Source organism: Vanessa tameamea, chromosome 18 (genome assembly GCF_037043105.1).
Source record: "Vanessa tameamea isolate UH-Manoa-2023 chromosome 18, ilVanTame1 primary haplotype, whole genome shotgun sequence".
NCBI lineage: Eukaryota > Metazoa > Arthropoda > Insecta > Lepidoptera > Nymphalidae > Vanessa > Vanessa tameamea.
The window spans coordinates 10,406,786-10,419,783 of NC_087326.1; the positions used below are offsets into that span (position 1 = coordinate 10,406,786).

General features: G+C 33.4%; 1 protein-coding gene across 1 annotated transcript in view; it reads left to right on the forward strand.

Annotated features, from left to right (window-relative positions):
- The window catches only part of LOC113398559 (zwei Ig domain protein zig-8-like), a 204,656-nt gene that overhangs the window by 38,286 nt on the left and 153,372 nt on the right, over positions 1 to 12,998 (forward strand). The window lies entirely within an intron of this gene.

The following is a 12,998-nucleotide window of genomic DNA, read 5'->3' on the forward strand; positions in this document are numbered from 1 at the left end:
TTGGACAACATCACATACATTACTCTGATCCTAATGTAAATAACTACAGCACTTGTGTTATGGAAAATCAGAAGTAACGACGGTACATACACCCAAACCCAAGACAACATAGAAAATTAATGAACTTTTTCTACATTGACTCGGCCGGGAATCGAACCCGGGACCTCGGAGTAGCGTACCCATGAAAACCGATGTACACAACTCGACCACGGAGGTCGCCAAATAACAAAATAGAATTGGATCATTGTTTTCGGAGATTACCCCCTACGAACAAAAAATAAATTTTACCTAATATAAAATAAAATTGTACTATTATTTTTGGAGATTAAAATAATTTTACCTATTTATAATATTAGTATAGATCGGCTTATATTTGATAGAAAAGTACTCCTAAGATTTTTACTACAAAATACGCTTCTATGAAATAGAATGAAAACGTGAACGCCGGTTAATGTTTACAAAGACGATTGCAGGTGAAATAAAAACTTATATCTTTATTTAAAAATACATAATATTTAACAGTTGCGAACAAATAGAAAACTGAGTTGAAATTTAAATAAAAAAATCACAGAGAACTTAATTATGTTTTAGTATTATAAGCGAAATTATATTTATGACATGCATATCACTCTGTCGTATTTTTTGTCTCACTACAAATAACATGATTTATTGAATATTGCAGAGATTTTATTGCATCGAAGACAACCGGACGGTTTAATCGATGTGCTAAAATTGAACACAAATATATACATATACTATCTGTTCAATTAAAAATATATGTTAAAGATATAAAATGCTTTCGTTTAATACAATTCACTATAAAAGTATTTCTTTATATTTAATTATCTTTAACGGTACAATCCATACAACTTCCATTAAAAAATACGTGATTTAAATTTACACTATAGGTTCTACCAATTAGAGATGAACACGGCGTGGTTTAAATACGATGAGTTAAATTTAAATAAAATTGAGTTGTAAACTTTTCGAAGTTATACTTCCTTTGCGAATTTTTATGATGCGCGCGCACGGGGCATGAAATGATGAAGTTGCATGCTAAACCGTAAATTGAATGTCAAATCGCTCGACAATTTTTTTTTATGATATCGGTTTGTGGACGAGCAAATGGGCGACCTGATGGAAATTGCCACCACCGCCCTTAGACAATGGCGCTGTAAGAAATATTAACCATTCCTTACATCACCAATGCGCCACCAACCTTGGGAACTAAGATGTTATGTCTCTCACTCACTCACCCTTCAAACCGGAACACAACAATACTGGGTAATGCTGTTTGGCGGTAGAATATCTGATGAGTGAGTGGTACCTACCCAGACGGGCTTGCACAAAGCCCTACCACCAAGTAAATTAACTAATTAAGTTTAAGTAATTTCACACCTTATCTTATTATTATTAGAACACATATTTGATTGTATTCAATTATGAATAACATTTAAATGTATGAGTGAGTGTTAAAGTAGTGGTGAAAAATTAAACTTACATTTATCATAATAATAATTATTTGCATGCAATCAAAAACTATTTTCAATTACACCCAAGAGGTAGTAGAGAAGAGAAGTAGAACTTCTCGCGCGCGTATGTAACGTATTCCCCCTTTTTTTATTTATTTATATATTGACCATATTTTCGATTTTATAATTATATAGATTTTATTTAAGATTAAGATTGATACTGTGGTACTTTAAAAGACAGCGTCGGCTTAATGTAATATATTAAATATAGAGATGCAATATTTCAAATCAAAGTGGTCAGTATGACAAAACGCTAATTTCATATTTAAGGACCTAATATATATTCAACTGGGCTGTGATGGTCCTGTGGTTGGAAAACGTGAATTTTGACCGATGATTCCGAGTTCAAATCCGGGCAACTACTGTTGAGTTTTCTTGTCCTTAATATGTGTTTATATTGATATCGTGTTTGGTGTTGGAAAACATCGTGAGGAAACCTACGACTGGTGGACGAAAATCTGTTACGTATCCACCATCTCACGTTGCTATCAGTGTGGTGAATTAATCTTCAAAGCTCGGGATTAGCCCAGAATAAATCTATCTATGTAAACTTAAAACTTAATCAACATTCTCCTAACGTTTCAGTACACTTTCTGCTTATAAACGGGATTCGACTTTGAAGTGAGTAATAGGTATTTAAAAGTGAATATTATGAAGACTTAAAAATATATTTTAAATAAATGATACTCATTTACAATCTCTACTTACTTTTTTTATTATGTATAAAGTTTATGAGTTTTCACATTCTAATTAAAGTTAATAATGGATGCAATTTTGTTATATATTAAACATCCACCAAACCTGCAATGCAGTGTGAGGTCGTCCAGTAGGTAGTGCAGGCAACTAGGGGGGACCCGTTTAGGATAGGAGGCATAAAATGGGTAACAAGGTTTTAAAATCAATTGTTAATCAAAAATCATGTTGTCTATTTTTTTTTTCATTATGGGCATACCTTCGTTGTAAATTAAAAAAGAAAATCGAATTTATGAATAAAGTGGCGTTGTGGTTGAAAAATTGAGGAATTTAAAAAATGGGCATCCAAAAGGATATTGTCAGTAGCCTAGATATAATTTATCTGACTTGGGTGCAGTGAAATATGGTGGAGTTAGGTCCAAACCATCTCAACAGGAGACCTTTATTCAACAGCGGGATATTTACGAGCCGTTACTAATTCGATCTTTGAAGTTAAATGAAAACAATAATGAACCGTGGCTAGAACTTGGTGGGTTCGTATAATCGTTACACCCAATTCATACAACAGATATGTACTGTAACATGAATTATAGCGCATTATTGAAAGCAATTGTTGCTTCAGGTATTGGGAAATCAATTAACGTTACGCTATACACGGTTTTCTCTGGAGTATAATATCCGACAGAAGTCGTTGAAGCGTATACACTATCCCGGATAATGGTTGCAGAATGTTTGTTTGTATTAATGGTTGAAATTAGCTCATTTTATTGGAACGTAGTCCTTTTACGCGGCTTACATTAGAGAGAACTGGTAGAAATTGTCACGTAATGAAAATATTGTACCCCTCATGGTCCATCTTTCCTTCTCTCTCTAATTGTCACGTAATGAAAATATTGTACCCCTCATGGTCCATCTTTCCTTCTCTCTCTAATTGTCACGTAATGAAAATATTGTACCCCTCATGGTCCATCTTTCCTTCTCTCTCTAATTGTCACGTAATGAAAATATTGTACCCCTCATGGTCCATCTTTCCTTCTCTCTCTAATTGTCACGTAATGAAAATATTGTACCCCTCATGGTCCATCTTTCCTTCTCTCTCTAATTGTCACGTAATGAAAATATTGTACCCCTCATGGTCCATCTTTCCTTCTCTCTCTAATTGTCACGTAATGAAAATATTGTACCCCTCATGGTCCATCTTTCCTTCTTTCTCTAATTGTCACGTAATGAAAATATTGTACCCCTCATGGTCCATCTTTCCTTCTCTCTCTAATTGTCACGTAATGAAAATATTGTACCCCTCATGGTCCATCTTTCCTTCTCTCTCTAATTGTCACGTAATGAAAATATTGTACCCCTCATGGTCCATCTTTCCTTCTCTCTCTAATTGTCACGTAATGAAAATATTGTACCCCTCATGGTCCATCTTTCCTTCTCTCTCTAATTGTCACGTAATGAAAATATTGTACCCCTCATGGTCCATCTTTCCTTCTCTCTCTAATTGTCACGTAATGAAAATATTGTACCCCTCATGGTCCATCTTTCCTTCTCTCTCTCTATTGTTTTCATTTTTATATCAAATTATTTGAACTTAATTTGCGTTCCTATTTTAAATTACACATAATATTCATCGTCCTGCGGCACGGTGGAGCGACCGGTAGGAGTGGCCGGTAGAACATGGATGAGAAAGACCGAAGATCGGGCTCAGTGGCCTTGGGGGAGGCCTACGTCCAGCAGTGGAATAACACAGGCTGATAATGATGATGATATTTATTAACAATTATGTCATTGTTATTTTATTATTTTCAAACGTTGTTAGTTTATTTTTTGGTGTCTGATTTTGATACGTAATATATATATTACGTATCAAAATCAGACACCAAAAAATTCCGCTATAGCGGAAGGGACTTCGTTCCAACCGTATGTCCAAGAACACCTATCGTATTTTTTTCAAGAAAGTTGTTTTTTTTTTTTAATTCAATAGCACAGATCCTATTATTAAAAAAATATAAATGTTGTCTAGTTAATTCGTTACATAGATTAGTAAACTTTATAATTAAACAATTTAAGAGGCTCTGCGGTTAAATTTCACCGTTTTATTTGAGTTTTCCCTTAGGTTTTCGTATTTCCCCCACACTGAGCGTTGACACAATGAGTTCCTAGGCAGATGTGACGGTCAATTTTCACTAAATTCTTGGGACAAGGTATCCAATTCTATAATAAAATTCCGCAGATATTTTTAACTTTGGCGTTTCATAAATTCAAATTATTCGAAAAAAATACATTAGTAAAGAAGGCATATTATTAAATACAAGATTATATAGATGATCAAAAGCGTGGAGCTAATACTTGTTGACTTCCAGGCAGGATATACTACATACATATATAATTATATTTAACTAACAGGACTTTGTATTTTTGTGAAATGTAGAAAAAGAGTAACTATTGAGTTTCTTGCCGGTTCTTCTCGGTAGAATCTGCATTCCGAATCGGTGGTAGTTTCACTTAATTTAGTTTGTTAAATGACGATTCAAAATTACTTGTAAAAGCCTACTTGAATAAAGTATATTTTAAATAAATAAATAATTATATTGGACAATATCCCGGGACCTCGGAGTGGCGTACCCATGAAAACCGGTGTATACACTACTCGACCACGGAGGTCGACAAAATTATCATTAATTTTGATTTTGATTTTGAAGCAACTGTAAGCAGGCCACATAGACTGCACAAAATCACCTTACAATGCCCTTATCAAAGACGATTAATACGACACATAATATGTAAATTATATTTTAAATTTCGCATATAACTTTTCTGACATTTCTTCTTAAAGGTAATTTTCGACAACGCGTGTAAGTTAGAGCCTGTTCAAGCGTCTAGGTAATTTACATAATGGTTTCATAATTTTTATTCGATTATAACTCGAAGTTTTCAAATTGAAAATAAAATTGTATTATTATTATGTATGCTAGAGACTACGGGAGCGAAATTATTTTCAACTATCTTTGCCTTTACAGTTGTTATACTATAAAACATTTATCTTCTATCTTCGTACCTTGTCGCATTAACTATATATTATGCATTATGTGTGAGGTGAGGCCACCTGATGGTATGTAGTCACCACCGCCCATAGACATTGACGCCGTAAGAAATAAATACCATTCCCTACATTACATCAATGCGCGACCAACCTTGGGAGCTAAGATGTTATGTTTGTGCCTGTAGTTACTACTACTACTAATTATTTTTTTAATCGATATAATTATAATTATGAAAATCAGGTTCATATCGATGTTCAAGAATTTTTCATATACTGAACGTTATAAATAATACACATCAAAATCTCATATAAATATTGAAATAATATTTCGGGAATTGTTATAAAAGTGACACTGTGTCTCAATACTCTATTCTATTTTGATGCCAAATATGTTTATTGTAATTTATTTCATAAATAACTAGAAGAGAATTCATTCTTAACGCTCAAGTTTTAAAGTTCAAATTGGCCTGTGCTCACCATTTTCGAAGTGCCTAGTTCACATTGCAATATTTTACAGTTAACGATCTAAATCATAAAACACAATTTCATGAATAAATGTCCAATGCATGCCTCTATTGGAGCCGTGATAACGGTATACGTACCAATGATAAAACCGGTGAAATTTAATCGTTAATTTATTAACTATTTTGCATTTTGGGATTAGTTTTTTTTTTGGAAAATTTTCATGAATCACACAGACTTCTTCGTGCGTATTAAATGACTTTAAATTTATCTGTCAATTTTGAAGTAAAACGCGAAATGTTTTTATGCGATGGTTTTTTTTATGTAATATAAAATTTATCTGGGTGAAAATTTATTTATATTTAACTGGCGATAATTATAATATTAATAAATGTTGGACAACATCACGTACATTACTCTGATCCCAATGTAAGTAGCTAAAGCAATTGTGTTGTGGAAAATCAGAAGTAACGACGGTAACACATACACCCAGACCAAAGACAACATAGAAAGCTAATGAACTCTACATTGACTCGGCCGGGAATCGAATCCTCCCGGAGTGGCGTACCCGTGGAAACCGGTGTACACACTCCTCGACCACGGAGGTCGTCATAATAATATAATATATTAGTCATATAATATTAATCACTAAAATGAGTGTCATCGCTGAAAGAGTGGGCGGATAGGGTGAGTAGGCGAATTTATGGTTAGATTAGGTTAGAACATAGCGAATTACCAAAATTTGGTCGTTTGCATAACTAATAACACAATGTTGTATATCTTTTAAATCACCAACTTCGACATATTTTGTAATAACTCCATAGTAGTTACACACTTAGTATTTCGGTTTGACATATTATTTAGTATCATAGACACCCTTATTTTGAATTAAGATTTGGCTATTTGAATACTTCTCAATAATTATTTAAGGATACCTATCAAAATAACGTACCGTGCAAGTTGATTTTCGAAATTTTAAAAGTGAGGTACTCATATTGCAATTTGCACTTTACATTTTACATTACATTAACAGCCTTAATATTCCCACTGCTGGGCTAAGGCCTCCTCTCCCTTTGAGGAGATGGTTTGGAGCATATTCCATCACGCTGCTCCAATGCGTGTTGGTGGATACACATGTAGCAGAATTTCGTTGAAATTAGACACATGCAGGTTTCCTCACGATGTTTTCCTTCACCGCTGAGCACGAGATGAATTATAATCACAATTCAGTGGTGCTTGCCTGGGTTTGAACCAGCAATCATCGGTTAAGATGCACGCGTTCTAACCACTGGGCCATCTCGGCTCATTTGCACTTTATAAAAGCCAATTGAGTGTTCGTCAACACATTCCCTATTATAGAGACTTGAGCATTGTGAATTAAATGGATGATAAAAGAAAAAGTCTCAGATTGTTTACCTTCCCCGAATTTAAGTGAAAGGGTATGTGCGACTCACCGGCGCCAAGTGTACCGTAATGCCCACTATATAAAACTAGCAGTACCCACTCCTATCTTTTTATCTTAGTTCCCAAGGATGCTGGTGCATTGGTCATCTAGCTTGGAGGCCCGCAAAGGTGGGCAAACCGTCAGGACGTCACAGTAGCATGCGCAAGCGATCCCGTGATGCCCACCTGAAGAGACGGATTGGTTTTTTAGTGGGTATTCTCCGGTAAGCTGGGGTGCACCAGGCTTTCTCGGCACCGGTGAGTTCCAGCCATTTTACTCGAGGGAAACGCGTAAGAGCGTTTTTCCAGCGACAAAAAATAAAACCTTAAAGCGCCATTGTTATGACTGGTGACTATTTACCATCAGGTGGTCCATATTTCCGTTCGGCTACCTATAACATATAAAAATATTTAAAAAGCTTTACTAGAAAAATACTCGACAACTTACACTCGAAGCGAGTGCTGCAGACGTCCACGTTTTAAGCTTTGATTGCATACACAACAGTAAGTCCGTAGAAAAACAAAAACAGTTCCTTCCAAAGGTAAAAAATGCCATTTACATTAAAGCACTTTGGAGAATAATTCCACAAAGTTAAATCTTAGAATTTCATCAAACTTTTTATTTTTAAATTCAATATAATTTTTAACCGAATATATTCTATTAATTTGAAATCAGTTAACATATGTGTGATTTCAAATACACTGATTAAACATATAGGATTCCAAAAAATATAATAATATTCATAAAAACATACTATTTGTAAACACCATTTGCAATTAATATTCACTGTATTTGTTTCCGCGAAACGTTCAAAGACTAACCTTTCAAATAAAGCTCTTGTTAATCAAGAGCATTATTTGAAAGGTTGAAGGTCAAGCAATACCTTATAAATTATCCAACAAAGAAAAAATATATTCGGTGGACAAAGGACGTTTTCAACGGAACATTTAAATATTAGAGTTCAATTTTTAGTTGAACTTTTTGTTCCGTCGTCGCCAATGATCGTAAAATTTACTAGGGATGTTCTCTGTAAATTAAAGCTTCGGTATACATCAAAACGCTAAAAGCCTAAAACGTATGCAGTGATAATATTATTATATCGTTTACGCTTTTTGCACTACTACTCCAAGGGCCAAGTGTTTCAACAGCAAAATATAATTCTTATGTAATTAAATAATTAAATTTGTCATTATGTCTTATCTTTATAATTATTATCATGTATATTATAAATATAAAGATAAGACTGAAAATAATAACCGATAAGATTTTAAATTAACATGGTTATTTTTATTACTAACAGTATTTAAAACGGGATATTTACCATGTTTTTTATTTTTATTTGGTGGAGCTCGATATTTCGACATTATCTACGAATGTCTTGTTCACGAGTCTCGTGAATAAAAATAAAAAAACATGGTAAATATCCCGTTTTAAATACTGTTAGTAATAACCGATAAATTTTAAAATAACTACATATAATCAATGTGAAGGAAACAGTACCACTGTCAGACGATACGATTTTTTAACGATGGACAAGAGGAGTAGAGCTGTGGTGTTAATTGGACGCGTCTTCGCATTAGCAATGTCAAAGGATTCATTATTTCAATGCACTAGGACCTTTGCTGAGTTGTATGTCCCCTGTGTAATTAAACTAGCTGGCAACCCTTTATAAGGAAACATAAAAACACACGGAATTTATTGAGGTCGTTATAACTATCCAGTCAAACGAGATACGGGCTAAAATAATTCATGAAAAGATTGGACCCAAACTAATGATCTCATTAATTAGTAATGGGGGTACCCACTCACCTGATATTCTACCGCAAAACAACAATGCTTAGTGTTGTTGTGTTTCTGTTTGAATAGTGAGTGAGCCAGTCTACAGGGTCAAGGGACATAACATCTTAGCTCCCAAAGTTGGTGACGCATTGGCAATGAAAGCATTTGTTTATATTTTTTACAGAGGAAATGCCAATGTCAGCAGTGGCCCATTTGTAGGTCCAAATCCTCCACGTCCTAACTATATGATATAATAAAGTCTATAGTTATTAATTCTTAATCTAAACAATTCATAGTGCTTCTTCACGCATAGTTTTATAATTGATCTTCAGAGGTATGTAGGTAATGATCGCTGCTTTAGTGAATAACCGAATACACTTTCGTACGTTCTGATAATTTATTGTGCACCTGTGTCACATGTGCAGTGCAACAATGAATCAGACAACAAATTTACGTATGATTGATGTGATCCTTGTTGATAACTAATATTGTCAATTACTAAGAAGGTCAATTTTTGAAAGGATGACTTCGTTTTTTTATGATATAGGATTTTTTATTATACATATCTATTCGTCTTTGTGTTCTAAGATGAACATATGCATATTCATATGTATTGAAATAGATATATCATCCTGAGCAATAACTAAAAGAGATTCAATTTGCTCAAAGTTTGTCGATTCGACAAACCAACGTAACCAATTAAGTTTTGTAATTAAAACTTTGAGAATCCTTTGAAAGAGCAAAAGATCTATCAGCGAGTTTTTTTTTAAGACGTTTCTACAAAATGCATTTATAAAGGAAAGCTAAAACGAATAAATTTTGTCACAAATTCGAAAGCACCTAATTCAATTGAATCTGCAAATTGTAGTCATGAAATAAGTCATTTTCGGTCTTAAGTATATTAAACATTCCAATTTATTTAATATTGGTATCAAATAATTCCCTCTCTATTCCTCACAATATATTATATTATTTTGATAAGATAAATATCCCAAAAACACTTTATATAATACTTCCCTCGTTTATAATGATAAATCTCTTCTCATAGCAAAACGGAATACCGGAAATAACACACAGACAGCCATTACCGAACCATCGGATACTGAAAGCATTGACAAAGAATGCCAAAAATAACAAAAGACAGCAATGTCTCTACCATTTCCGGAATGACATTTCACAATTCCGTTACTTCTCGCTTAACTTACTGACAAATTTACACTCTTCGATAAAATAAAATTATCCGGATATCCATTTTATAAAAGTTGAAATCTCTGAAATGTTAAACGATTAATTTATGAAGACAATAGTAAGTTATCTCTACATAGTAAAAACAAAGTCGCCGTCGCCGACAGTAGTTTCTGTACGCTTAGACCGTTTAAGCAACGCAATGGATTTTAATGTTTCAATAAACAGAGTGATTCTAGTCAAAATTTTAAATGCATATTATATGAGAGGGATAATTTTAATTTTAACTTTCCTAGCCGGTAAAACACTAATTTTTCACTCTATGTTTGTTCTTCTATCTAAAATCTGTATATATACGCTTATTGTTTCAAAACATAAGAATTTAATATAGATGACAAAAAAGTCTCGAGAGAATACGAAATTCTTTGATTTCCATATATGACATATAAATTCAACGAATTTACTGAGTTTCTTACTGATAGCTTAAGATTACACTTAATCCTATCATATGATATTTCAAAAATGCGTGTAAAAGCCTACTTCAATAAGCAATCATTTATTTTTATATTTAGTGTAGGATTTCTTTATAAATTTTTCCATTTTATTTTTGTATTACTTCGTCGGCCTTGAATTAGACAGAGCTAACAAAAAGGTAGACTCACTGGCCTTGGGTATAATAAATACTTACAATTATATGTATGTGTTTCATTTCAATATGTATTATATATTTCATCGTCTTCAAAGTTACGTGAGAGTCGACGGTAAAAAAAGTTACACGTGCCAAGTTAGAATGCCATTTTAATTATTTTCTGAAATAAATGATGACATGTTCCAGAATTAAACAGACCTTGCCGAGAAATAATAAGATTCGTTGCACGTTGTCATCAAAACAAAGTTTCCGGTTGTGGGTGTCGCGTAGAAAATATTATTATATTCGAGAATGCAGCAATATTGTTTAAAATTTCATTTGTTCCCCGTTTTCTTAATGTTCTATTAAAAGCTATGTAAAGTTTGATAAACTGAGAGTAAATTATTTAATGTACTAGATAAATGGTTTGAACATATAGCTCTGTGGTGAAGTTCATTTTATTAGAATGTGAAATTTCCATTATTGTTTAACCACTGTTTGGTGAGACATTGCCGTTAGATGTAAATTTCGTTTTGCACGACACGTTGAGAAATGTCGAAGAAGTGCTCTTAGTGTTCTATTATTCTACTCTGATTTATTCGTATCTAATAGAAAAGCCTAAGTGGTCACCCTTTCTCATAGATTTAACTCATAGTTTGGGCCGTGGTGTCGTCACAAATATGCTGTTTTTTATGGCACAGGCGAGCGACATTGGCCTCCTATTGGTAAGTCACCTGCCACATGCCCATAAACATTGGTGCCGAAAAATAATTGAGAACGGAGACGAAATGTCCCTTATGTCTGTAGTTAAACTAGCTCACTTACTCAAAACCAAAACATATCAATACAACGTATTAGTACCTGGTAGTAGAATATACAATGAGTGGGTGGTATCTACCTAGACGGGCGTGTACAAATCTCTACCAATAAGTTAATCATAATACGACCTTATAATTATGGTTTAGATTTACCACCTAGTAGTTCAAAACTAGATACGCTCAACTACTATTACTTGCTTAATTAGTGGGTTTACCTTATTTTGTGCTCAATTGTAAACTATAACTTTGTCAAACTCGGAAAACTTCTCTAGACGAGCAGGTTTCAAGTAAGTTTCAAGCTAGATAATACCAAAAATATTTATAGAATTGTGTTCGATAGTAAATGAATGGAATGCTACTTATTCAGACAAGCCTGTTGCAAAAATCTGCAAATATGAAATCCATACACAAACGGTATTCATGCGTAATTTTATTTTACTTATAACAAAAATTCAATTTAACACATAAATGTTTTCTTACGTGATTATTCATTGGGAAAACAAGATACCCCACAAACATTCGCCGGCGAAATATTAAATAATAACTGACGAATTCCTTTTTCCGTGCCGTCAATTTGAATAAATTTGGAGAGCATAAATTGTCCTTTGACACATTGCTGTGGTAACCCTTGATTTACGTACACGCTTGAACTTTCATATAGGCTTTTATAAATTTATCGAATATTCATTTCGTTTCACCTGGTTTCGTCTCTTCTTCTTCGGTTTCGTTTCAAGTTTCGACAATTTCTAAAATATTGAAAAATTGTCATGGGAGCGACGACAGTACGTCACATCTGTTATCAGAATTATTTATTTGTTGTATTATAAATCAATGAACACCTTAACACATTTTTTTCTCTACATGTATCGTGTTTAAAGGAATACTAATATTTTTATCAGCAGCCTTAAATTTTGCTAGAAACCTTACTGTTTCTGATACTGTCTAGTCAGTGCAAACATACAGGCGCAATTTTTAGATTCCCAACCTTTGAAATGGTGCAGACATAATCACAAACGTGGTAAAAAAAAAATTAAATGCCTACTAACTGCTGGACTAAGGCTTCCTGTACATTTGAGAAAAAGATTTGGAACTTTTTACACCACTTGGTCGAATTTCATCAAAATTAGAATCAGTTTTTCTTACGATGTTTACCTTCACTGCTGAGCATGAAATGAATTATAAACACAAATTAAGCACATGAAAATTCAGTGGTTGCTTGGGTTTGAACTCACAATCATTACTAAGCTGCACGCGTTCTAACCAATGGACCGTCTGGGCTTTCTATCTTACTAATCTCCAATGTATGTCTATGCAATATTTAATACATTATAGTCGTTCATAAAAACTCATTTCAAAGTCTTCTAGACATTGTTAAAAAAACTTGGATGAAAAATGTACTTCAAATATAAAAATT